Genomic DNA, 26,567 nt, shown 5'->3' with positions numbered 1-26,567 from the left:
AGGAAGTTGCCTGTAGTTCTTAATCATCAGAGTGCACGAGCTCCCTCTAAGAAACCTACAGGTAGACTTCCTGTGCCTCCCCTGGTTCCCTCTGCCCTGCGGCTTTTCTGATACATAAATCTTTGCTGAGGCTGAGAACCATGCCAATTTTCCACTTGAAATTCTTGATATTTCCCTGGAAAATCTCCACAGATCAGACTAAGGGGCTCCCTGCTTGTCCTAACCACAGACTGTACCTCAACTCCCTTTCTCCCGTCTCCTGGGTCTGTTTTTAGCCTGAAAGAAATTCTTCCTTTCTGTTCTTTTTTGTTGTTGTTGTCATTTTGTTTTGATTTTTTGAGTCTCTTCTTCCTCCAGGGAACCTAGACTTACTGCTTCAGTGCATTTTGGTTTTAGGAAACAAATGCCAAATAAGGAGAGTGTCATGCAGACAACTTCTGGTTTTTCCCTACTGCCAAAGATGCCTCTGTAAAGAAAAAACGGGGTCTGTTATCTGCAGGATGGAAGGAAGGAGTGGAAAACTTACAAAGAGAAGGGGATATACTGATGGCTGAAGCATCTCACTAAGACCAAAGAATTTAATTTCTAGACTGTTTAGGTGGCATTTGCAGAAATGTTTTCAGTGGTTCAGTGCAATGAACAAACTTAATGGGAGCTGCGATGCCTCACGAAGCATCGCCCTGCTCTGCATTGCAAGCAAGACTGGTGGAGGCAGTTTCTACTCTGGCAGAAGTTGAAATAGGCCAGATAACTTGAAGGTCGGTCTGTGAGCATTCACATGCATGTGTGAGTCTCTGTGTACATATATGAGAGAGACAGACAGAAGCCCAGACTGTGTTGTACGTGAAACAATATGCTTTAGTTTATATGATTTATTTTCTCAGATACTGCACTACTTTATCCTCATGTTAGCCTTTAAGAGAAAATATTTTAATTATAATCTCTATTTTTTTTCAGAAAATTAACCTTAGACAAGGTAAGTAACTTGCTGAAAATATGAAATTAATGGGACAGACATGGGATTTGACACCAAGTTATTAAATCCTGTCTCCTACTTAAATCTCAAACTATCGTGATGTTATTAACAGAACTGGATTTAGATTCTGGTTTGAAAATTTGCATACAAGAAGTGTTCTTCCTTTCTATACAAAGGAGACAACCATTTAGGTAACCCACCTTACTTACTACCCATTAAGGAACCATGTCCCCACATACAAACAGATTGGTAAACCAATTTGATTTTGTTAACATGACCAGTTTCTCTACTCTTGGGGAAATCATGAAAGTATTTCTAAATCATTTTGATGGTATTTATCCTCAAAATAATTTAAAATGTTTTGTCTATGAGGTATAATTTCAGACTTACTATTAATAGAATAATTAAATTCAGTTAAGTCCAACTGTGAAGAACTTTCTAAATGGTTATTTACTATGTTATTGTTGTTAATTTTTTACTTAAAACATATGTTTTATACCATTTTTAATAAGTAAGCAAGACCTACGGATGTGGAGGGAAGAGCTATTCACATTACAAGACAACTAGTGAAACAAAATTAACAGTAGCACAGTAGATTTCTTCCATTACCTCTCTGGACCTGCTTTCCACCACCTCCTCCCTCTTCTTTGCTTTGACAGCTACCTCACGTGAACTGCCTAACTAGGACACTCAGGCTGCCTCAAGGCTGATTTTTGGTGAGTTGGATTAACTGGGTCCCAGTTGGAGAAAGGAGAGTGAGGTCAAGGTCCTTATTCATAAAATTGTGTTTTGAGACTCAATTTCAAATCTGGGGAAGGAGGTGTTCCCCCCACCTCCTGTAAGGAATTCTCAGAACACCAGCAGGGTGTCTGAGAAGTCAATTAAATTCTGACACTATCTACCTAGAGACAGCATCAGATTCTACACGTTGAGGGCTAGTCCTGCAAGACTTCAGGTGCAAATCACAGGCCCAGGCCATTGCCTGTATGTCTGGCCAACTGGCTATAAATCAGAGATTCCCACAATCTCCTCTTCTTGGGTTTGATTAATATGGTAGAATGACTCATAGAACTCAGAGAAACATGCTAGTATATCACTAGGTTATTGTTAAAGGATACAACTCAGGGACAGCCAGATGGATGAGACGCCCAGGACAGGGTATGTGGGACCCAGGGGCACAGAGCTTCCATGCCCTCCCCAGGCTTATCACTCTCCCAAGTCTCACGTGTTCACCAACCTGGAAGCTCTCTGAGCCCCATCCTTCTGGGTTTTTATGGAGGCTCCATTACACTGGCATGATAGATTATCATTGGCCAATTGGCAACCAAACTCAATCCCGAGCCTCATCCCCTCCCTTGAGGTCAGTGGGTGGGACGAAAAGGCCCAATGCTCTGATCAGCTGGCTGGTTCCTCTGATGACCTGCCGCATTTTAGGTGCTTTCCAAGTCACCTTATTAATAGAACTTTCAAGCGTTTTTGGCGCTGGGATTCAGGAATTGTGGATGAAGACCAAGTATATGTGAGGGTATATTTTGGTCATTTGTATGGCTAAATATATATTAATTATATATCACAATATCACGTTCAGCCTCTGCCTACCAGTGAGAGACAATTAGGTTGTCTATGTCCCTTAAAAGGCAACATGTTCTCTAAGATGTTTCCTCTTTCTGGCATTTGGAAAGTGGCAAGTTATTTTTCCCTTAACCATTCAGACTTCGGAGTCCTACTGTTAATAGTCAAAAAGCTTGCATTAACTCCTTTTTTTCTGTTTTCTAAACCCATCCACACCTTTGCAATTAATTTCTTTGTAAATAAGCCTTCTTCAAATTAGCTAAATTTGAGTGTGCCATCTGCTTCTTGTTCAGGCCCTGATTGATACAAATTATTGTGTAAGTAAGCTTCCAGAAATTTGATTGCATATGAAAGCCTATATCCATACATATATATCTTTTATTTTTTTCTCCACAATTAATAGCATTCTCTGAACACTTTGTTTTTTGTTCAATTAATGACATATCATGTAGATTTTTCCAGTTAGCACAATAGGGATTCATCATGTTAAAGTAAAGTAACTTTAAAACAGTGTAAAATTTAGAAGACTATCAGATGAAAAATAAATATTATATATAATGGAAATGCTTCTGGTTACAAAAAAAAAAGAGTTTAATCCAGGCACTTTTTGTTTGTATAATTTTCTACAACTTTGGAATCTATGGAATGAAAATGTAATGTCACCCCAGGATTGAAGATTATTTGCATTTTTTAAAAAAGGAAAGTCATTCTTTTCTTTTAATTTCATGTGCCAATGATTTCCTTCAAAGTGAATTCTTTCATAGCTACTTAGTAAAACAGAGTGCATTTACCATTTTAGTAAAGAGTGTATCACTTAAAAGTAAAAAACATATCAGGGAGGAGCATAGATGTTGCGGGGCCTCATTACCACTGGGATGGAGGTTGATATGTAGCACATTGACACTTTAAACGTATACAATGGTATCTGTCAATTATATCTCAGAAAATAAAAATAGATCTAAATACAAAAGTGTTATAAATAGCTCACATTCGAGTCAGCAAAAATGCTGTTGGTAATACTGATTTTCTATAGACCAGTTTATCCTTGTACAGATAAGAACATTCATTGGGGGTGGGTGGAGAAGGGACCATCTTCGGACTCTGAGAATGGGTTAGCAGAGTGTGTGTCTCCGTTCAACTTTCAGGCATCTGCAATAATCCTCTTCCTTGTGCTGCTTTCCTCCACTTGTGTTACTCAGCTCTGTGAGCCTTCTGAATAAACCCACCCACAAGTTTACAGTTTCCTGACATCTTCTTCACTCCCACTGATACCTTCATTATCATAATGTTCCAATAAAATTATTGGAATGTCTTTCCAATTGCATTAATATTCTGGAGAAGTGTTAAATAACATTAACAAATGAAATAAACTATCTTGAAATCTACAATGAATAACATAACTCTGAGCAAAAAATGTATTTTCATAGAAAGTAAAACCATATGGCTAAGTGAGAGCCACTTTTTCTTTTTCACATGATCTCATTATTAAATGCTCCATATGCTATTGTCTGGGAAACTGGAATCGCATTATGTTTAAACAGATTCGATCTATTATTCATTTATTAAAAAATGACAAAACAGAACAATTGTTTATTCTGCCTACGCCCTCCTCCCCCACCCAAAAAGCATGCAATTTTCTCCATACTCTCTGTTTCTTTATGGATTCTACCAGTTTTTGGCTTGAAAGTGCGTTCTCTCTGCCCTGAAGAAGTCTGCTTTCTTTTGGTTGGCAATTATCCCTTTCCCAGAGTTTATTTCAGCACTGAGATTCAAGTCTTGTAGAGCCTATCTCTATGCTCATAACTTCTTTTTATCGCCTTAAAGCTATGTTAGTCTTTTGTAAGCCAAAGAAAAACGGGCATTCTCTGTGAATCTCAGTCTTAAAGTATATTATTGTAAAGAACACTGATTTTCTTCACAAGCACATTAAAACACTGGCTATAATCATCACTAGGATTGGAATTAAATATATAATAGAAATGACCATCATCTGTTATAAAACAAATGATTTAGCAATCACAACCTATAGAACTGTTGAAAAAACTTAAGGAATCCTTAAGATAAAAATATATATTGGTGGTGCTGGCTGGTGTAGCTCAGTGGATTGAGCGCAGGCCTGCAAACCAAAGCATCACCAGTTTGATTCCCAGTCAAGGCACATGCCTGGGTTGCAGACCATGTCCCCACTATGGGGTGTGCTAGAGGCAACCACACTTGATGTTTCTCTCCCTCTCTTTCTCCCTCCCTTTCCCATCTCTCTAAAATAAATAAATAAAATATTTAAATATCTATCTATCTATCTATCTATCTATCTATATATATATATATATATATATGTACACACACACACACATTGGTGCAACAAACACAATAATTCTATGAGAGACCCCAAGGCATTTCACTCTTCACACATGGTAAGTAAAATATAGTTATACTATGTACCTTAAATCTGACCTACATCTAGGATGGTGTGGTAAGCATAAAAATGCTGCCCTGCACTCACACACACTCACGAACATGGCCACACCCTCATTTCTGGAACCTGTGAATATGTTACATACTCATCTTAACACGCTGTTAAGGTTCCGGACATTGCAATGGGAGGTTATCCAGGTGTATCCCGGTGGAAACTAATGAAGTCATCAAAGCGGGAGAGGGAGCAAGGAGAGCTGAATCAGAGAGGTGCAGCAGAAAAGAGAGACAGGAAAGATTCAAAGCATGAGAAGGACTGACTGCCATTCCTGACTTTGCAGTGGAGGAAAGAGACCACCAATGATTTGAGAGAGACCCCCAGCAGACCTTTGGTAAAGAAATGGGGACTTCATTCCTACAAGTGTATGGAGATCGGTGCTGCCAACAGCCTGAATGTACCTGGAAATGGATTCTTCCCAGAGGCCCCAGAAAGGAAAGTGAGCCCTGTTGACACCTTGATTTGGACCTTGTAGGACTGAGACAGACAATCCAAGTCTACTGACATACGTACGTATGAGATCATAAATTGGTGTGCCTTAAGCTACTGAGTTTGTGTTCATTTGCTAATTATCAACAGAAAACTAATCCAGTAGGTGAACTTTGCTTGGGATGGTTTTGATGATCCACATTCTTTTCAATCATCTATCATTATCACTTTAAATCATGTTATTTTATTTTCCTAATTGTATCTATTTTCAACAGGCAGAAGGAGACCTTGAACTAAGACGCATCACTGCCCAGTTAAGGCAAAAGACAATTGAGCGATCTTTCTAACTACATATTAACACTTCTTTTAGTTCATCTACAAGGTTTCCTAACAAGCCAAGATGTTAATCTAGTCCCTTTACCCTGTTGCATGTTCTAGAATTGATGGCTATATAATACATTTGGCTGATACAAGACCTGTGCCTATGCCTCTGACCATGATTGTTGGGCCATAGGGTGGAGATCTGCTCGAAGTTTCGTCACAAAGTGAGTGACGGAAACTGTTACACAAAGAAACAACGAAGCCGGAGATGGAGAGAGCCTGAGGCATTTGAGTTTATTGTTCCAATTACTCCTCAGGCACTTTTCTAAACTTGATATGGAATAATAAATTACTTGTTTTTAAAGCTAGACAGAAATGTGTTCCTGTCATTTACAAATAGAAAGAGTCGGTGTTCTGTACTCTGTTTGTTTTCTATTGATTCTATAACAAATTATCACAAACTTAGCGGCAAAGAACAAAACAAATTTTTTGTCTTGCAGCTTTATTGGTCAGATGTCTGACAAAGATCTCACTAGGCTAAAATCAAGGCCTATCAGGCCTCTGTCCTTTTCTGGAGGTGACAGGGAAGAACCCGTTTTCATATCTTTTTCAGCTCCTAGAGTACATACATCCTCATTTCTTGGTTTGTGGCCCCTTTTTCTTCAAAGGCCAGTGAAATCGTGCCTTTGTATGACTTTCATCCATGGTCACGTGTCCCTCTAACTTTTCTGCCTTGCTCAATCACCTTTAAAGACCCATGTGATTTTAGTGGGCCCACCCAAATAAGCCAGAATAGCTCTCTATTTTAGGGTCAGCTGATTAGTAAAATTGATACTATCTGCAACCTAAATCCCCCATTTGCAATGTAACCTAACACATGCTCTGGGATTAGGACACAAACATCCTTGTGGGTCATAATTACATCCATCACAGGCACCAAGGTCTTTGCCAGGGTCCAGGGCAGGTTTGCTCCAAATGTTACATACTGGCACATTGATGACTTTGGGTTAAAATGTTACTTGACAAGCAGCCAGTGCAAGAGGGTCAGTCTGACTCCCCTGCCTCCTGAGAGAAGGAGATAAATCTCATCTGTAAATGTGCCCTTTTTGCTCTAGGGGGCCACAAGACATACCCTTTTCACTAGAGTTAGGAAATCTGGAACCAAAAAGCCCGTGTAAACGAATCTTGTTACTGCTTTACTAATTTACTCCCAGGCCCAAACTTTGCTTAGATTCCTTAACTTTAAGCATCCAAACCCAAGTTTTTTCTGTCCTGTCCCAGCCAGTTCTTTCTGTCTCTGAGCATCATTTAAGATCACCTGTGTGGATTCACTCCCTTGTTTTTTCTCCTGTCAACCTGGTCTTGTGCCAATTTTATTATTAGCCCAGCCATAAGAACTCAAGAGGAGTAAAGCGGAGAATTTTCTCCTCCCCAACAGCTCATAGGGTAATAGTCATAAGAATCGGCTTTGAAATACAGAGCAGCGGGCTCATATCTTCCTTCTCCTCCTTGTTGTATTACCTTGGGCATGTTTTAGTGCATTCTAATCCTCAGCTTTCCCAACTGCAAAACAGAGGCAAAAGGAGCTACCTCATTACAGAGCTTTATAAAAATTTATGTAAAAGCATTTGAAAAAGTGCTAATGCCATAGAAATATGACAAATGTTAATTATTGTTAGAAGTGTTAGACAAGAGAGAAAAATGTCACCAGAATTCTGGCTTAGAGAAGAGGAAGCCTGTGACTGTAGTGATTGAAAAAACGATTCTTCTAACTCCTTCGTATATGCAGTTTTAAGGGGAAGGGACAAGAGGGAGAGAAATAATCTTTCTTTACCAATCTTGTCATTTAAGTATGCCTATCAGGTATCTAGGCCTAGAAGTTTCTTTGGTGAGTTACATTGTCCCAAAGGGAGTTTGAGAAAAAGAAAGAAAACTGTTAGTAGAAGTGAAAATTGATTTAGGGGATATTTGGTAGTGTCTAATGAAGATGAAAAATGCACATACTGTATGTTTTAGTTTTCCAGGGCTGACATGACAAAGCACCAGAAGCTCAGTGGCTTAAACAACAAAAATATATTGGCTCACAGATTTGGAGACAAGAAGTTGAAGGTCAAGTGTTTGCGAGGTTAGTTTCTTCTGAGGGTTGTGAGGAATAATCTGTTCTGTGCCTGTCCCCCAGCTTCTGGTGGTTTGCTGGCAATTTTTAGTGTTTCTTGGCTTGAAGAAACATCACCCTTTTCTCTGCCTTCACCTTCCCATGATTCTCTGTGGTGTCTTCCAAATTCACCTCTTTTATAAAGACCCCAGTCAGAGTAGATTAGCCTCTCCCCTTAGGACTTCATCTTCACTGAGTTCTCTCTGAAGACCCTATCTCTAAATAAGGTCATACTTGGAGTCACTCGAAGTCGGGAATTAAACATATACATTTGGGGGGATAAAGTTAAATCCATGAACACCTTATGAAAGAAATTTCCTTATAGGAACATAGTAGAAAAAATATTGCATAAGTGTAACAGCATATAGGAATAAGCATCACTACATGGCATTTCAGAGTAAACTGTAGGGGGGAATGTACATAAGTATGGCCATAGATAAGTTTTAAGTTTTCTCGTATCATAAACTATCACAGTGCATTTAAGATTATCAAATTTTTATGTTTCAATGTGGATAGATCACCAAAACACAATGTTAAGTGGAAAAAGTGAGTTACAGTAAGAGAGCTTGGATATAATTTTCAAATCATTCAAAGAAATAGCATGCATTTTTTTCTGAAGCATATTTTTAAAAAGTAATGAAATAACATGCATTTTAAGCTGAGTGTGGATCGAGGGGAATGGACAGATAAGAGAAACAAATGCAGCTCTTTTGCCTGCAATGCCTATTTGTTTTAAAAGGTCTAAACCATTTTTAAAAATTATTTTGGTTCTTCTAAATTTTGGCAATTTTAGTATCTAAATGGTTACATCATTTAGTTACATTTCTGAATTTTTTTAAGAAAAAATTATGGGAGAAGAAAAATTGCATCTATGTAATTCCAAACTTGGAATTATTAGGTTAATGTTTCTCAATGAGTATGGAACCCATGGATAAGCCATAAAAAATGAACAGGCTCTTAATACCATCATTTCTATCTCAAAGGGAGCAGCTGTTTGTGAAAGCACTAGGTGGGCACATTTGCATTATATTTTGCATATATACATATAAATTTGCTTAATTTGCATATTACTTTAAAGGAATTTAACATCACGTATGTAAGGTGAAATAAGGAGCTACCACTTTAACAACTAAATTAAAAGTTTGACTTTTAAATTCAAAATTAAAACAAAATTTTAGAAGAACCCCAACCAAATAGTATTTTGAGGGATGGAGTGGCAGTATGTCTCTGCTGTATAACACAACTGGGAAGAAGGGAAAGAAAGAACAGATTACTTGGGTCAAAGTGGGGAGGAAGTACAGGGAACGTGGATGAGCACATGGTGTTAGAAGTCTCATCTAATGGGGTGCTAAACTCATGAGTTTTATCATCTATTAAAAAGGAGCTAATACTGCATCTCAAAGTTATAGACGGCCCTGTAGAAACAGCTTGTGTCAAGAACCTGTTATATGACAACATTTTAAAAAATTAGATGCTGGTGTTTTCAGTTATTTTTCTGATAATCTAGAACATTGTTTTCTGGACGGTGACGTGAAAATGACTAAGGGCTGTCTTGAATGCTGTCAAATAAAAAATAAGTCAGATGTAGGGAAGGAGAGATTTTATTCAGACAGACTATTACAACAGGAGGAGGGGGATTACTGCAGCAGAGAGAACGCTTGTGGGTATAAGGTCAGTGCTTATGTCAAAGATTAGGCAGAAGGACCCTTCTTGCACAGGTAGGAGTAAAATAAACTAGAAAGAAACTAGAAGTTCGAGGGTGTAGGGTGACCAGTTAGGAAGTTCTGATAGTTGTCTAATGTCTTTTTCCTTGGGCAGTCAATTGTGAAGAGAGCCCATTAAGGAGGAACTGTTTCTAATTTCAATACTTTATTAAGTTCAGGGGCGAGTCCAGATCCAGGGCCCTGTGGGGAGGGGAGAAGACCGACTGAAATTCAGGTTAAATAAAGGTAGAGGATGTTTATCCACATTGGTTAGATAAAGCAAAGGAGTGAAATAATCAAATTATAGCAGAAGCTAATTAATCTAAATGTGGGTGTAATTGATTAAAATTGGGAAAAAAACATTCTTAAAAGCAAACACATTTTAATTAACATAGATTTGCTCATTAGTAAATAGCACTGGATTTATATTCCATTAAAGGTGTTCAAATGAAAGAAAAACATAAAGGTAATTTATTTCTTAAATGTTGGTTCCAAAATTATTGGCTCTATATTTATTATAGTGATTTTATTTTATTTTATTTGTTTTTTTTACTTGCTTATCCAAAGCTTTAGTCTTTAAATACGACTCCCACTGTCTTATTTACAAATGGCTTATGCATGCACTATGCTTTCTTCCTGTTTGCATTTTTTTCTTTTTTTTATTGTTGTTCAAGAAAAGTTGTCTCCATTCCCCCACACACACTATTTCCCCCCAACCTACCCATCCTCACCTCCCTCCCTTGATCCTACCCCTCGTTGGTTTTGTCCCTGTGTCCTTTTTTACATGTTCCTTGACAACCCTTCCCCCTTTTATAGTGATTTTACTAGAGACTTAAAGATGCATTGTGATTATTTCATTCTAATTCATGCAAAAAAGATTTTATTTATTTATTTTTAGAGAGGGGAAGGGAGGGAGAAAGAGAGGGAGAGAAATATCAATGTTAGGTTGCTTCTTGAGTGCCCCCCACTGGGGATCTGGCCTGCAACCCAGGCATGTGCCCTGACTGGGAATCCAACCAGCGACCCTGTGGTTTGCAGGCCAGTACTCAATCCACCGACCCACACCAGCCAGGACTAATTCATGCCAGTTTAACTCTTACTGTCTATGTCAGACCCTTTGTGTCTGAGTACCAGATCTTCCATTGGCATGTTTTCTCTTGTAAGTGATGTGTGATCACTTCCACACTGTGGCTTTCCATACAGCTAAGAGGAGAAAGCTGGTTTGGAAAATATAAGCCTTTGATTAAACAGAGAGAGATTTAGTTAAGAAAGTAGTAAATACTAGCATTGTTATAGAAGCATAACTAAGGTCAGTGGAGCTAAATAAATTTAAAAATTTTTTAAGTTTTTTAAATTACTGTTCACATTCAATATCATTAGTTTCAGGTGTACAGCATAGTGACTAGAAAATCCTATACTTTACTAAGTGTTCCCTCTGATATTTCCAGGAGCAACCTAGCAACATACATAGTTATTATAATGTCAGTGGTTGTATTCCCCGTGCTGTACTTACATCTCCGTGACTCGTCTGTAACTACCAGCCTGTACTTCTCAGTCCTTTTACCTTCTTCACCCGGTTCCCCACACCCTTCCCCTCTGGCAACCATCAGCCTGTTCTCTGTACAGATCTGTTTCTGTTTTGTTTGTTCACTTACACCGTTCTTTAGATTCCACACATGAGTGAAATCCTATGGTATTTGTGTTTCTCTGACTGACTTATTTCCCTTAGCATAATACCCTGTAGGTCCGTCGATGTGGTCACGATGGTAGGATATTATTCTTTTTTGTGTGGCTGAGTGGATTAAAAAGCTGTGATATGTATATGCAGTGGAGCTAAATGAATTTGCTTGGGCATGTTCCCCTCTCCCTCGCATGCATGAACTTAAAATATTTAATTCAGGGACTATGTTTTATTTCCTCAATTAAAAACATTTTAAATATTAACGGAAATAATCATTGATGTATTATCCAGAGAGGTTATTGAATTTTATAAAATATGTAAATAAACTCAAAGCAAATGAAATTTCCTAGTATGAACAAAATGGGATATAATCATTCATTCTCTTATTACAAAACAGCTCTAAGCGATTATAAAAAATAAAAAAAGAATATACAAAGGGGCATAAAAAACACTAGTAGTATGTATATAATCAGAGAAGTTCTTTTTAGAAAACCTTTCAGAAATGAATTTCTAACCATCTCCTTTTCTTCCCTTGACACTGACTTCTGAAATCTGGGCTCCATATTATTCATGTCTTATGCGTCTTCATTACTAACTCAGAATAAACCTATGTGATGATGTAATATTTAACAAACTAAGATATTGGCCCTTAATGTATGGTTTAAAGAACCACCTTATAACATTTGAATCCAAATCATGGAATTGTTAGTGTTTTATGCTAAAAGAATTACGAATCAAAGCTCTCCCTTTTTCCATTTGAATGACTTTCTTTCACTAATAATCTGGATTTTTCAATTGTCAGTTGGTTGGTTTATTTAAAAAAGAGAGGAAGTGATTGGTAGCAATAACCGAATAAAAGCAAATGAACCCTCAGGGGGAAAAAAGCTGTCATTTGTATAGATTTAGCTCACTCGATTCACAACTTCCTTGCCCCCTTATGTAATTATCCTTCAGTACAAAACTTTGTGGCTAGTTTTCTGTGAATAAACAAAATCCTAGAAGTTTTCTCCCAAGTGACCAATTGTATGTAAATATGATGGGCAACGATGCCTTTGAGGTCTCTTAATGTCGCTCTATGTATAATCTGACTGAATTAAAAGAATCTTGAATTAGTGGCAAAACGCTGAATGAGGACACAACCACCTTCAGAGTTCTAGATAAATCTCTTAGGATCTCTGTACCTGAGGAGAGTCAAGGCGAGCTTCACGTACTGGCAAAATTCCGTATAGATTTGTTTCTAAGAGATCCATACGTGAGATGATTAGCTTAACACAGCAAGTCGAAAGTGGGTTATCCTCACTTTTTTCTTGGTGGTTCAATTCAACCAATAGTTATTAAATAACTACTATATGTCAGACACTAATAGGTGTTTGGCATCCTAGTGAAGTTCAGTTCATTCAAATATAACAGATAGTTAAACAAAAAGATACCTCAGTTAATATTAAATTAGATAATATAAATACACACAGGGTACTAAGGAAGCCCAGGGCCAGACTCCAGCATAACCTGAAGAGTGAGGGACGAGAAAGCTGGTACTTGAGGTGAAACGTAGAGCAATGTAGATGAATAGGCTTTCAATGGCTACAATTAACTTTGTCATTTTCTTAATTATTTCCATGACTACCATTGCACAATAAATGCTTGGTATTTGGAAATTTATTGCGTGTAAGTGCAGCTATTGAGGAGTGACCCTAAAGTTCCAAATCATGAAGTATCTAATCTCCTAAAGCGTCTCCTAAAAATGAAGTTAAATTGCTTTGTTAGGAAGAATTAAAAACCCAGGTGAAACCCGTTTAAATAAGAAAGGGAAGTAATTTCAGAGTACTGTGAATGCCTTGGGTTTTTTTCTTTGTTTTTATTGTTGTTCAGTTACAGTTGTCCCTGCAGGAATCTCTGGATTTGCATTGCATTATTTGGCTGTGTGCTTTGACTTATTTTGCTGTCCTCGATGCTGCCTTTCATATGTTAGTGTTTCAGGCTCCCGTGTCTTTCCCTGAGGCAGTGAAGTTCTTTCAGCTGCTTCGGCCCACACATTTGTATAGCAAACCATTCAGAAGGAGAGTAGTTTCTCTTACTCTAACCACCAAACATAAATCCTGGACATCAGGATGAATGTTTTAGATTGGGTCCACCTGTGAACCAATGTATTTTGATGCAGAAACACAAAGAGGTCAGATAGGCACCTGGGTGCTATCCCTGCAATAACCACAGGGACTATGAATGGGTGTGCGCCACGGGGTTTAGAAGATGCATCGGATTCGCTCTACAGCAGGATGTGCAGCCGGAGGGAATCTGCCCACCTGAACATTGGTGGGGGAGGGCGGAAGTGGTGGCCCCGGAAAAAGCCCAGACAATTCCCAGCATCTGCATTGAAATGTCTCTTTATTCCCTACTGATCTTCTTGTATTCGACACTTATCATCATATATTTCTAAGGTTTTTTTGTATGGGAATGAATAAGCTGCTCTGGCATATGTGAATGAAGGGATTTTGGTAGATCATTTATGAATAATTCTCCAATTCTCAGTGAACACTGACTGTTAATATTTCACCTTCTGGTATCTGTATGCAGCCCCTATCTAATTTCCACACTTTCTGAGACACGTACCCTTTCTTCTAAGCGTGATGCTTCCAAGTGGTCCCAGCTCTCTTCTGCGGTGTTGTGTGACTGCAGCGATGCCCCGCATTGTTCACACTTCCTTTTATTCCCCACGTCGGGTACCCCCTTCCCACAGTGACTCAGGGTTTACCGTGTCGTTTGACTTGGCTAATGAACAACAGAAAATATGATGCGAGCAGAAACTTAAAAAGTGCTTTCCCATCAGGATTCGCTGTCTTGAATAAGTTAAAACCTCAGTGCTGCCGTGCAACTAAGCCTGGGCTAGACTGCTGGGTGAGGAGAGACATGTGGTGACTCAGTTGCCTCCACAGCCCCAGCTGAGAGATTGCCAATCAGCAGACCTTGAGCGAGACATTAGATTATATAGAAGTGAGCGGACTTGCCAGGTAAACACATGCAGAAGCAAGCCAAGCTGACTTCATTACTCAAATCTCAAGAAAGGACTGGAATTAATTATTACTGATATATGAACAAATGACTAATTAGGGAAAAAAAGTATAAGGGGAATGGCCCATTTGTAGGTTGTGTTGATATTATAAACCCTGAGAAAGAGCTAATGTACTAAGAAGGGCTGCCAGTGGCTAACTGGATTCAATTAAAAAAAAAAAAATGCCTAGCAGCCGTTTCTGGGTGGGTCACTTCCCACAGACCATGCAACTGCACTTCAGGAAGAAGCCTGCATTGAACCACCTGCCGCTGCACTGAACTGTCTCTCTGGGCTGTGTTTCTGCCATCTGAGTCAGCCCTTAAAGGAATTCCTGATTCCTATTTCAACCAGTAGGACTGAGGCTTTTTTCATCCAACTGGAGCTATGCAGCTCTGACCAACCAGAGTAGAACTATTCTGCCAATCAGGACAGTGCCTTTTGGACCAATCAAACTGTGAGAATTTGGAGCCCTCATTTGCATTAGGACAGCTCAATCAGGGACCCAGGGTGGGGACTTCTGGTCATACCAGCCTGGGAGCACACCTTCCCTTTCCACTGAGAATTGAAGGCTGAGACTCCCTGGCTGAGCTGAAATACCAAAGATGTTTCACCAGAGCACAGCAGACCAGTGTGGTGCAAAACAGCCCTGCCTGGAGCAGAGCGGAGTAGACCACAGACAAGCAGAACAGAGCTGTCTGGCTGGAGAGGAGCCTGGTCCCAGGGCTGCCTCACAACTGGGCTATATCTTAATCACTCAATGAAATTTTCTTCTTCACAGCACCCCAAATTGGGGATTCCAGTTGATGTTGATTTGGCACCAATGACCTTCAGTTGACAATATCAAAGAGGTTATACAAGAAATGGGGAAGGAAGTAGCTGACCTCAGTCCCATTGAATGAACCAAACTTGTATTGATTGGAAGCAATATAGCTCCTTGAATGAAAGGGGTACTGGGTAAATGAATTACTTATCCATTATGGTTACTGATACTTTCAGAGTTGAATTTGTAATTTGTAAGAACACTCTAGTGCAACATTAACTCAAGGTAGACATATTAAGAAAATACATTGTTTAAAGAGGAGGTCTGGTCATATTTCAATTTGATTCACAATCTAATCTATACAATTTTTTTGGCTCCTCTAAATAGGGGCCATGCTTGCAACCCTTTAGAGGACAATAGACAAGCAGTGGTTTCCTGCTAATGGACTATTGCGTCAGTGAATACATTAGGAATAGAAAGGTAGATACAGCATGTTAATGTATTGATGGGTTTTATCTAGTGCAACCTGCAATATATTTTAAGTTTGTGATTGAAAATATAAAGTAAGCCTTTCTACAACTTAAATATGAAAGACCTTGCATGAGATCTGAATCTCCTTGTTATGAAACTGTCCCTCCAAAATTCACATGCCGAAACCTTACTCCCAGTGTGACTATATTTAGAGATAATGGGTTTAGGGAGGTAAATAAGGTCAATGGGGCCATAAATGTGAAGCCCTAATCAAATAAGACTAGTATAATGATAAGAAAAGAAAGAGACAGCAGAAAACGCTCTCGCTCTCTCCACACAGAGGAAAGGCCATGTGAGCACATAGCAAGAAGGCAGCCATCTGTGATCCAAGGAGAAACGTCTCAGCAGACACCAACCCTGCTGGTACCTTGATCTTGGATTCCTGGCTCCAGAACTGTGCGAAAATTAATTCCTTGTTGAAGCCATACAGTCTGTGGTATTGGGTTAGCCATAAAGTCTGTTTAGTTCTTTCTGTACAATGGCTCCAGTGGCACTTAGTTGTCTTTAACTTCATTAGAAACAATTTTGTTAGATTGTGTTGTGACAGCTGTCATATCAGCATGCATTTAAAAAAACATCAAAATTGGCGAGTTTTTGTGTAGCCATTTTAATATCGAAGATGGCAGAAAATATGCAACATTTTTGGCATATAATGCTTTATTATTTCAAGAAAGGTAAAAATACAACTGAAACACACACACAAAATATTTGTACAGTGTATGGAGAGGGTGCTGCGACTGATTGAACACCAAAAGTGGTCTGTGAAGTTTTCTGCTTGAAATTTCTCACTGGACGATGCTCCAAGGTCGGGTGGACCAGGTGAAGTCGATAGAGATCAAATCGAAACACTAATTGAAAACAATCAATGCTATACCCTGCAGTAGATAGCTCACATACTCAAAATATCCAAATCAATAAAGTTATTGGTGAAAATGAAAAGTGTGCCTTTTATTCTATGGAAAAAACCATGTGGACTTTTTGGCCAACCCACTACTTTGGTATGGCAGCCTGAGCCACGTGAGGCACTTCGCGTCAGTTAAAGGGGATCTCTGTACTTTCCTCACCGTGCGTCTTGCTTTTTGCTCACTCCATTTCACTGTGTTATTGTTAGGAGCCGCATGAAGCTTGTCCTTCTAGAACCTAATCAGGGTTTGCAAATCATTGTAATTAGACCTTTTAAGGAAATATTGAATAAAGAAAATTCATTATCACCAACCCCGTAAAAATGATAATTAAACATTTACTGACCCTTCCACATATTTTGCTTGTTTGTGCTTAAAATGAACTAAATGATAAATGTTATTTTTTAAAACTCCATGTATATTCTGCATATTTGGACATGGACCTAAAAAAATGGGGGATGCATTGAAATAAAGACCACTTTCTATGTGAGGGACCTGAGCTCTGCATGGTTATGCTTTGCACACACTGGAAAATCAACATGATTGCACAGGGGAAAAAGGACTGGGACCCTAAGGTAAATTGTAACCTGCAGATGGTTATGGTCTGACAGTGCAGATTCATCAGTGGTAACAAGTACACCCCTCTGGTGAGAGGTGGGCTGTGCGCTGTGCATGTACGGAGAAGAGGGCCTAGGAAAGTCTCTGAACCTTCTCCATTATATTGCTCTGAATCTAAAAATGCCCTATAAAATAAAGATGAATATTTTTAACCCAGAAATTTCACAAAAGCAATTAGCAGTGTCTGATAACGACAGCAGCATACACTGATAATGTTAAATTTTTATGGATTGGGCCATAAGCCATTTCAGGGGGGAGTAATAAGTAGTACAGTTATTACCTTATAAACCAGTGTGTAAGCTATTATTCCTAAAGCTGATTTGTCATCTTGTTCATTCTAAAACATGTGTTAAGCACATTGAAATGATATCTTCTGCATCAAAAATGTAAATTTCTGAGGTGTCTGACCAGATCTTACTGAAAGATGAAATGCGTTTAAAAAATTAGTTTCTGCTCAGAGAGATGTTCTGAATAACGAGAATGGTATAGCTTTGAATGAAGGACATAGGAATACAGCAGACAAAAGGGCAATTGACTCATAAATCAGAGTGTAAAGGGGACACTAAGCGGAGAGAGAATCAGCGCACTGATGTCACTGGGTCAGGACAATGACTAAGATATGGGAGATTTATGTTTAAAAGGGCTATCTCTTTACAGGAAAAGAACCAATAGGCAGAGAAGTTATATTTACTAGAAGAAAAAGAACTAGACTCCACATAAATTTTTGGGTGATTGGACAATAAGAATTAGGTAGAAATCTGATATAATAACCACAAAACTATTTTCAATCCAAGTTTCTCAGAAATCTTGACGAGGAAAGCTTTCTCTATTGGGACCCAGTGCTTCTTGCCTGGAGTAAATTTCTCTCTTCTATACTTTTATAACATCCACTGTATAAATTCGCATAGCTTCTACCACATTGCATTGAAATAATATATATATTTTTAAACACCTATCTTGCATTGGGTCAAATTCCTCTAAATACTAATGTTTACAGTTTATCTCATTGTCTTTCCCACATATACCTAGTGGATGCTCGATCCGTGTGTATAGAACTGAACTGTAAATGGTTCCTGTAAACTAAATGGTTAACTAAAGAGCTATTTCCTTCCAGTGGGCACGGTATAGAGCAATGGTATTTTTAGAGGATTTTAAAACACTATATTTAACTAAAATGTAAAATCCAAAATAATACTAAAGAAATGTGGGCAGTCTACTTTTTTCTTTTTTAAACTATTTTTTAGCCATGCTATTTTAGACATTTATACTTACAAAAATATAAATCTCTCCTTGTATTCTGGGCTTCTAGCACTACTATCCTGTTGTTTGTATATTAAGTGAATTGTCAACTAGGTTAAGTACGTAAATGTTAGTATCAAGTACTTTGATAATATTAATTAAAATTTTAAAAATCCCAGATGATGTAATTTGTTTTGCTTCCAGTTTTGCTCTAAGATGCAAACTCATTTTTTGTAAATAATTTAAACTACAAATAAGTGGAAAATACATAATATGACTATGTAAAAATTAAGAGGAAATTTGTTGGTGTTTAAAATTAAATGCCATATAAATAAAGAAAAGGCTTTCACTGTGAAACAGAATATGACATAGAGTTATTTTAAATGTTTTTATTGCTCTTAGAGATGGTTAAATGACACTTAAAGAAGGTGAAAATATTTTATTGCCAAAATAATACTGCTATGATTCTGCTTTGGACTAGAGAGGAATTGTTGGGAGAACCTGACATGCACTGGCTGGCTTCGCACAGTTTTAGGGAAGGTTTTAAGAGAGAAAGAACACACGCACACAGATACATTAAAGGTCCCTTTTTTTTAAACATCCTCACCTGAGGATTTGTTTATTGATTTGAGAGAGAGGAAGGGGGAGGGGAGAGAGAGAGAGAAACATCAGTAGGTTGCCTCCCTACATTTCCCAATGGGGATGGAACCTGCAATCTAAGAATGTGCCCTTACTGGCAATTGAACTTGCAACCTTTGGGTGTGAAGGATCACCCTCTAGCCAACGGAGCCACCAGATCAGGGCATGTGCTGGTCAGTTTTTAACACATACATTTTTAAGCCTCAATTCTGGTACCATCTTTGTTTATTTTTGTTTATTTCCACTTGTAACTTTTGTTATTTTATTACATTGTATATTTTCATACAAGTGACTTTAAATTTTTCCTAAAACTAGGTTAAAGTGGAAAACTAATAAATTATGCAAGCATGGGTGCATATGTTATATATATATACACACACACACATATATATATATGTGTTCCCCCCCACTTCCCTTTATTGCCTGTAAAGGGACCATTTCTCTCATATACTACCCAGAATGTATAAGGACCAGATGACATCACGTTCTATTCAATATGATTACAGTCATACCTCAGTATTCATTGGCTTCAGAACTCGTCACAACCTGTTCTTGTTGCATTTTGATGAGACAAGAAAATGTTTGAGCACTTGGCGCTTGTTCGGGACTCTGCACTTGCTATACCTTGTGTGAGTCGGTTTCAGTACTCCTCAGCTCCTTTACTCGTCAGTTCTGGAACAAATTAACTACCGAGATAACATTGTATTATCTATTCTATTAATCTCGTATTAGGATGAGTATCATAATAGTGATCAGGGACTCTTGGCTGCTAGAGAGATTAAATAAAATATAAAAATACACAGGCTGATTCTTAGCTCTGCTGAGAATAATGACTTCCTGATATTTTTTTATTTTTAAATTTCATAGGCTACTTGCTATAACATTTCAAAGATGTTTTTCATGGTTTTCAAAATAAATCATTTACTAATATGAATATATTCAAAATGAATTTTCAACTTTTGAACCTACTCTTTAAACAGTACAAATCTATATTATGGTTAAATAAACAGGCAAAAAGTTTTGAAAAGTAAACTATTATTCATATGCATATATTGGCAGTTTCTTAAATATACAACTGATGAAACCAATTTGATATTCTTTTCTCTTGTAGAGAAATTTCAAGAATCAAAACCAGTGATTGTCTTTGCAAAACAAAGAACTGATTATATATTTAGTCAATAAATAAAGAATGGCTGGTTTCATGGTATGTTTTGTTCATTTATTTCCCCAGCTGCATTTACAAGGTTTCCTTTGAAACTGCAGTGAAATGAGATGCTTTCAGTAGAGAATAGGAAAAAAAATAGTGCATTTTCTCTTTTTCATAACGGTCCAGCACTGCAGTGTGAGACATACAAGCAGGCTCTGGATTGCAAGGAGATGGGGGCACGAGGAAAGGTTTCCTATGGGTGAGCTTATTATACATGTATTCTATGTTAAGAGGTTTTGGTAGGAGAGGAACTGGCCAGCATGTGCAGGGGCAACCTGTGGGTGTTAAAAGAAGGGTTGGTAGGAAATGCACAAAGAAATGGAGGAAGAATTACTATGACCTTTGAATTTTTCTCCTTCTCAAGGATTCTATTCATTGCCCTGTTATATACATTTCTTCTAAATTTTCCAAGTCATTTATACAAGAAAATCAGCCATGGACCTAATCAGGAAAAGTCTAGCTTAGGACGGAACCTCACCTCAGCTCCCGCAGTCATTAGCTTCAGTCTGTCACCCTCGCTCCATTTGGGCTTTCATATCCGAATATTCATATTTGGGAAGAAAGCATCTGAGATGGCTCGTTTGCAGCAAAGTGAACTGTGCTTAAATATTGTGCTGGAAAACCTACTGCATTTCTGCTACGGGCTGATTGAAAGTCGCCTCCTCAGCTCTCAAAAACTCTTGTCATTTGAAGGTGAACCAGGGAGTAAGAGGGTTACTTTACCAAATTGACATTAATCCCACTACAAGTCTGCAGTTCCTGCCTGAAGTAGTGGGGCTCAGCACTGACGTCCAGCCTTCCCTGGAGAAAAGACCTGGGAAAGGATCCCACTGGGACTTCTAGAAGGACAGTAATGAGCCCGGCCTACTTCTTTGCGGTTTGTGGGGAGGTGTCAAAGAAACAAAAACGAGATCTTCGCAGGAAAAAAAAAAAGATTGAAAATGTCAGCAGCTTGTTTGGCAGAAACAAAACAAAAACCAAAAACCATGAATTAAGCAAACTGTAAGCAGACACACACAGACTGTTTTTCTAATTAGAGTGAATGCAACAGTGGTTTAATACACATCCACCAATATTATTTCCTTTATTTCCTTTTTTGACATATCCTCGAGATTTTATTGTCACATAAAAAAAATATGAAGCTTAGAACTGGATCCCTTGGCCCTTTCTCTTCTTGTCTCCTCCCAGTTCAAAAGGCTCGCATCCCTTAAATAGCCAGCATCCTCTTAGACCTGCAGTTGGGCTCAACACATTCAAGCCTCAGCACAATCTTTGCAGTTTATTATGGTTTATATTCAAGAGAAAATTTTCAGTGAGTCAAAAATTGAGAAAAGTATATATACCCAAATTAATATAATGCAAGCAAAGTCTTAGACAAATATTTTCAATATTCTTCTCAGAAAATATAAGAAAATAACAATTATAAGAATCCTTTTCTTTTCATTTTTTTATTTGTTTTTCTCTCCCCTCTCCCCTTGGATAGTAGACCTGTTCCTTTTGTGCTGTAGATTTTATAAAGAAAGTCTTGCATATTTGATCAAGTGTAATACAAAGTTTTTATGGATAGTATGCTATTAGATTTTTATATTAACATACATCTTCAGTTCTATATTGAATAGACATAATGGTTCATTTGTAAAAGTTTAGGATTTGTGATTGCACCAGACTATTTTACATAGATGATATTACATTAAAAATTGATTTTTTTTGAACAAAAACCGTTGTATTACAGAGGCTGTGAAGTTGGGATCTGAGATTTCAAATAAATGCATTCTCTTCCATTTTTCTGAGAATCAAAGACTTACATTGTGATTCAAACAAGAATGACAAAGGTGACTTAGGGTTTCATTTTTTGACTTCGTAGGGAGTGCTCTTTTTGTTGCCATGGCCTTAAAGATCTCCCTTCCTATAAATCTGACAGTAGCTTGTTTGCCTTAAATCTAAGAGGCCTAACCATTTAGAACTTAAAACTCCTGCATCAGTTTGACGTGCTGTCACGCTGGAATGAGTCAACAGGTCAGACACTATCTCATTGGGAGAGAAAAACGATCACGTCTGAGTATCCAGAGTAACGATGCTAAGTATGGACAGGTCTCAGTCATTCAACATTTCAATGGTGGCCAAGTGACCCATGCTGGGCAGACTCAGCTTCCACAGCGGGACCCTTCGCTCTTTTGGAAGATGTGGCAATGCAGATTTGTTGAAGATAATGGCTTGTTACATTTTGAGAAAGAAATGGATTTGTAGCTCAGACAAGGACCTTTCAGAAATGCTAATTGCATCACTTTGTTTTTCTTAACTTTAATTCTCTTTAACGAGAGAATTACATACATATCCACTCTTGATATTAACTTTTATACTTTTACATTTAAAATATTACTATAAATATTATCTTGTCTCCTTTGGAAATTACATTTACATTTTTTGTGAAGAACTATTAAAAACTAATGGGAAAAGATTGGTTTAAAGAAAAATTACATAAACATCCATATATAAAGGAAGGGGTTCTCAGAACCATTGAATAAATAAAATAAATAATACAGCATTTTCTATTTATAGCTCCCCACTAAGACAATAAAGTACTAACGACAGAGTCAACAATATATTGGTATTGCCTATGGCTCTGGTGTTACCTAATTGGCTACTTTTCACCCCATAGTCATCAGAAGCATCTGTAAAGGTATATTTCTGTACTGCTTTTTGTCCCAGAAGCCTATGGGGCACAGTTAAAGAAAAAGTAATAAAGAGATAAAAGTACTAACAGAGAAAGGTTTTCAAGAAATGCTAAATTTGTTTTAACTGAAATATGGCTAATTAATGGATTATTATGCATTATTAAAACTACCTATCATAATTTCACTATCAGAATACATTCAGATATTTCCAATTTATTTAACATGTTTTTGTGTAGCATTTACTGTATATCCGGCATAGTGAGAGACACTGGGTACATAGCAATAATTAAAATATAAATGGTTCTTTAAGATTTACTTGAATTAATTTTCACTTAATACCAATGAAATATGCTAACATGCATATATTTTTCTGTGTAATATTTTACAAACACTATCTAATTGATTTGTTTTATGATTTATGAAAAAGTATAAAGTCATTATCATGATTTCCATTTTGTATATGAAGTAATAAAACTCCAGAGACCTAAGTCAATTTGTGTTTTTGGCTCATAAGTAGTGCATCATACTTTGCAATTGCTCTCTGAAATACAAAGAAATGCTTGTGCACTTTTTAGATCTCTTACACACTTTTTTCTCTCTATTCTTTAGCAGAAATTCCCAGTAATATCTTCCATGCTAACCTGTAAATAGTTAGTCAATAAAATTTTAATAATCTAAAATGCAAAAATGATTCACAAATTACAGGGTAAGGAGGGTTGAATTAAATCTCACTTCCTCCAGATAAGCAAAAACATCAATCGTCCCAAATCCCAAGACAGTTACCATTTCTTTAAAGCTTTGGTAGACCTTTTAGTTGCCTGTTCTGGGATTTAGCCAAACTTGAGAAGAAAAATTAGTTATTTTGAACAATATTTTCTTTGGATACAACTGAAATCCATTATCCCCTGAATTAAAGTTGACAAAGATTGATTAAATCCTATTAAAATGTTATTCATCTCTCGAGAGCCAGATAAGTTTCATCTCTGACCATTCCAAATGTCAGTAATCTATATTTTAAACTCTGAAGATTTATAGTATTTCTTAAAAGTTTATATTACATAAATAGAATAGTACAGGTTGAATCCTATTTTACATTTATTGAGTTTCATGTGCTTAATTTCCATAAATTGTGAGCTTAAGGGTTTGTATTTTTTCTGTATGTATCTTTACCTAATTGCATAGTACTCAGAGAGAGTGTTCTATTTGGATGGCTTCTCCAATGGATTGTATAGAGGCTGAAATCCAGAATTATATTAATTTCTCATTTTTCTATTTTAGCTTTAGGCTAAGGTCTGCTACAGCCAATGGTTAATGAGAAAATCTTGGAGGCAGTGCCTCGTTCTAACTAATGAGCTCAGGCACAACTGTTCTCCATAGCTGCCTTGAATTAATATCACTCAATGTATACTAGACATTTACATTTTCAAAATCAGTGCATCCTGTCTCAAAGTGGCACCTGAGATCATTATAACTGTTTCGTAAATACCATCTTGTACATTACAGCAATTAGACAATAATCAAGAGATTATACATGGTGGAAAACTTGAATTGCCATAACATGACTTGGGAAAGAAAAAAACACATACTTTCGCACTGATTAGAAAAGACTTCGTGGAGGAACTATGAGGCAGCTCTTGAAGGAGAAGTAGGGCTTGGGTAATTGTGAGAGATCTTCCGTACAGGAAATACTTGTGATTAACATTCACCGGTACCAGCAGGATTACACTCTTTCATCTCCACTAGTTTTCCTGCTGAGTCATTTCAACACCACCCAAACCGTGGAAAGCTACTCTGTAGTGTATGTGGACGGGCAGTGATGTACAAGAACACTGGATAGACAGCAAGTCAAAGGACTTGTTTTGTTCCTGCCATTATTTCTAATTAGACTTAGATGTTTGTTAAAGTTGTGTAGGCTCTCCAAAATTCAGTTTTCCCGGCTGCAAAATAAATAAGATGACGTACTATTCATTAACCTCCCACCAGAGCAAATATTCAATGTTTATGATGCTTTAAAAAATGGATACAGTTATGTTTCTTGCTTTTCTTCTCTTTTTAATCTAACTTGGTATTTTTAATCTCAAATACTTTCTCATTTCTCTTTTCATTTGTCTCTACATAAGCCCGAATTTAGCAATGTTTGGTATATATTCTACTCTATTTCAATTTGATCCATTGGGACTGAGGAAATAAGAAAAGCAAAAGGGTGAGAAAATCAGAGGGAATTCAGGTGCTTAGAAATATTTTTGTGAGGCTCACTTTGAAAAAGGTAGGTGTGTAAAAGCAAGGGCAAGCAGGCAGGGTTATCACATGTCATGCTTACAGGTTTGCATTTCATTCTCAAGAAATGGAAAGCCACTGAAAGGTGTTAAGTGGGAGAAATGGCATGATGATATTTGCATTTTAAAAAGCTGGCTTAGGACTTTCTGTGTCTCACCTGGCATGGAGACCAGAAGTCACTGCTTTGTCATAGCTACAAGTGAAAAGCTGGACAAACTGAAACATCAACTCTTCTTAGACCCTTAAGAGGGGTGAGGTGATCAGGCAAACTGCTGGCCTCGAAATTGAACGATCAGGCACGCAGATACAGAGTCAGAACCTGCCAGAGCAGACGCTGCCCCTGGAACCAACACTGGAGTAGGAATACCCAACTGGAATCGATGATTTGCGGGAAGCTGGCTGCAGAGAAGCCTGAGAGTCAAAAACTCCAGAGCGACCCAGCCTACACTCTTCTGTGAGTTTTACCTCCAGGAGCTCAGTCAGGTTCTGGCAGTGACTATCAGGAAAATTCCTCTCCTGCTTTGGGAAGGGAGAGTGGAAGTGTCACCGGCTTGAAAAATACCTGTACAAAAATACCATAAGCCCTTATATTTTACCTTAGAGGTGTGCCCCATGCATGTGTTCCATCCATTTTCCTGGCCTAGCATGAGTGCTGCTGGAGAGATCTTCTGTAAGTCCTCAGGGGAAAGGAAAGCCCACTTGACACACCCACTAGCTAAAGCTGGTTTCACAGGCAGCTTTTGTGCAGACAGGCTGACCGGGGGAGAGTCCTGTTTTCTGGATGATGCTGAATGTCAGTGTGACGACCTCTAAGTTCCATGAACCAGATATGGCTCCCATGTATCCAGGGACACATTGTCCCATCTAAGAGGATCTAACCCAGGAACTCCTGTTCTCTCTTTTGCTATTATAGAGCAAGTATGCAAGGGAGGAGAGAAAATAAATCTGATATAATGAATTTTTGCTATTTAATATCAGTTCTCGGAAATGGTCTGTTAGAGGATGAGCTATGAGTGTTTGACTAAGGGTCCTGACTAAGCAGCTGGTGCTTTTTATTCATCAGTGTTATTTCTGTAGCCCACTGGAGTTGACTGAATATAATTTAAGGTAGCATAGAGAAAATAATGATAGTTCAGGTCAATCCTATCCAAATGAATATGTACTTGGATCTTACCCAGAACTTGCTCATTTTTCTAATTCATTTTGGCTGTGGAAATCCTGAGTCATGTGAAAACGAAAGAAAGTTGCTTTCTAGTATAGGTGGTTCATCTTATAATTGTGCATACCTTCTAAATAAATAAAAATCAAAACCTGTGCTCACGTCATCCTTTCTTCTTATCAACCAAAAACAGGCTTAACCTGATAA

This window comes from Desmodus rotundus, chromosome 4 (genome assembly GCF_022682495.2).
Source record: "Desmodus rotundus isolate HL8 chromosome 4, HLdesRot8A.1, whole genome shotgun sequence".
Lineage (NCBI taxonomy): Eukaryota > Metazoa > Chordata > Mammalia > Chiroptera > Phyllostomidae > Desmodus > Desmodus rotundus.
This window is presented reverse-complemented; position numbering follows the sequence as displayed.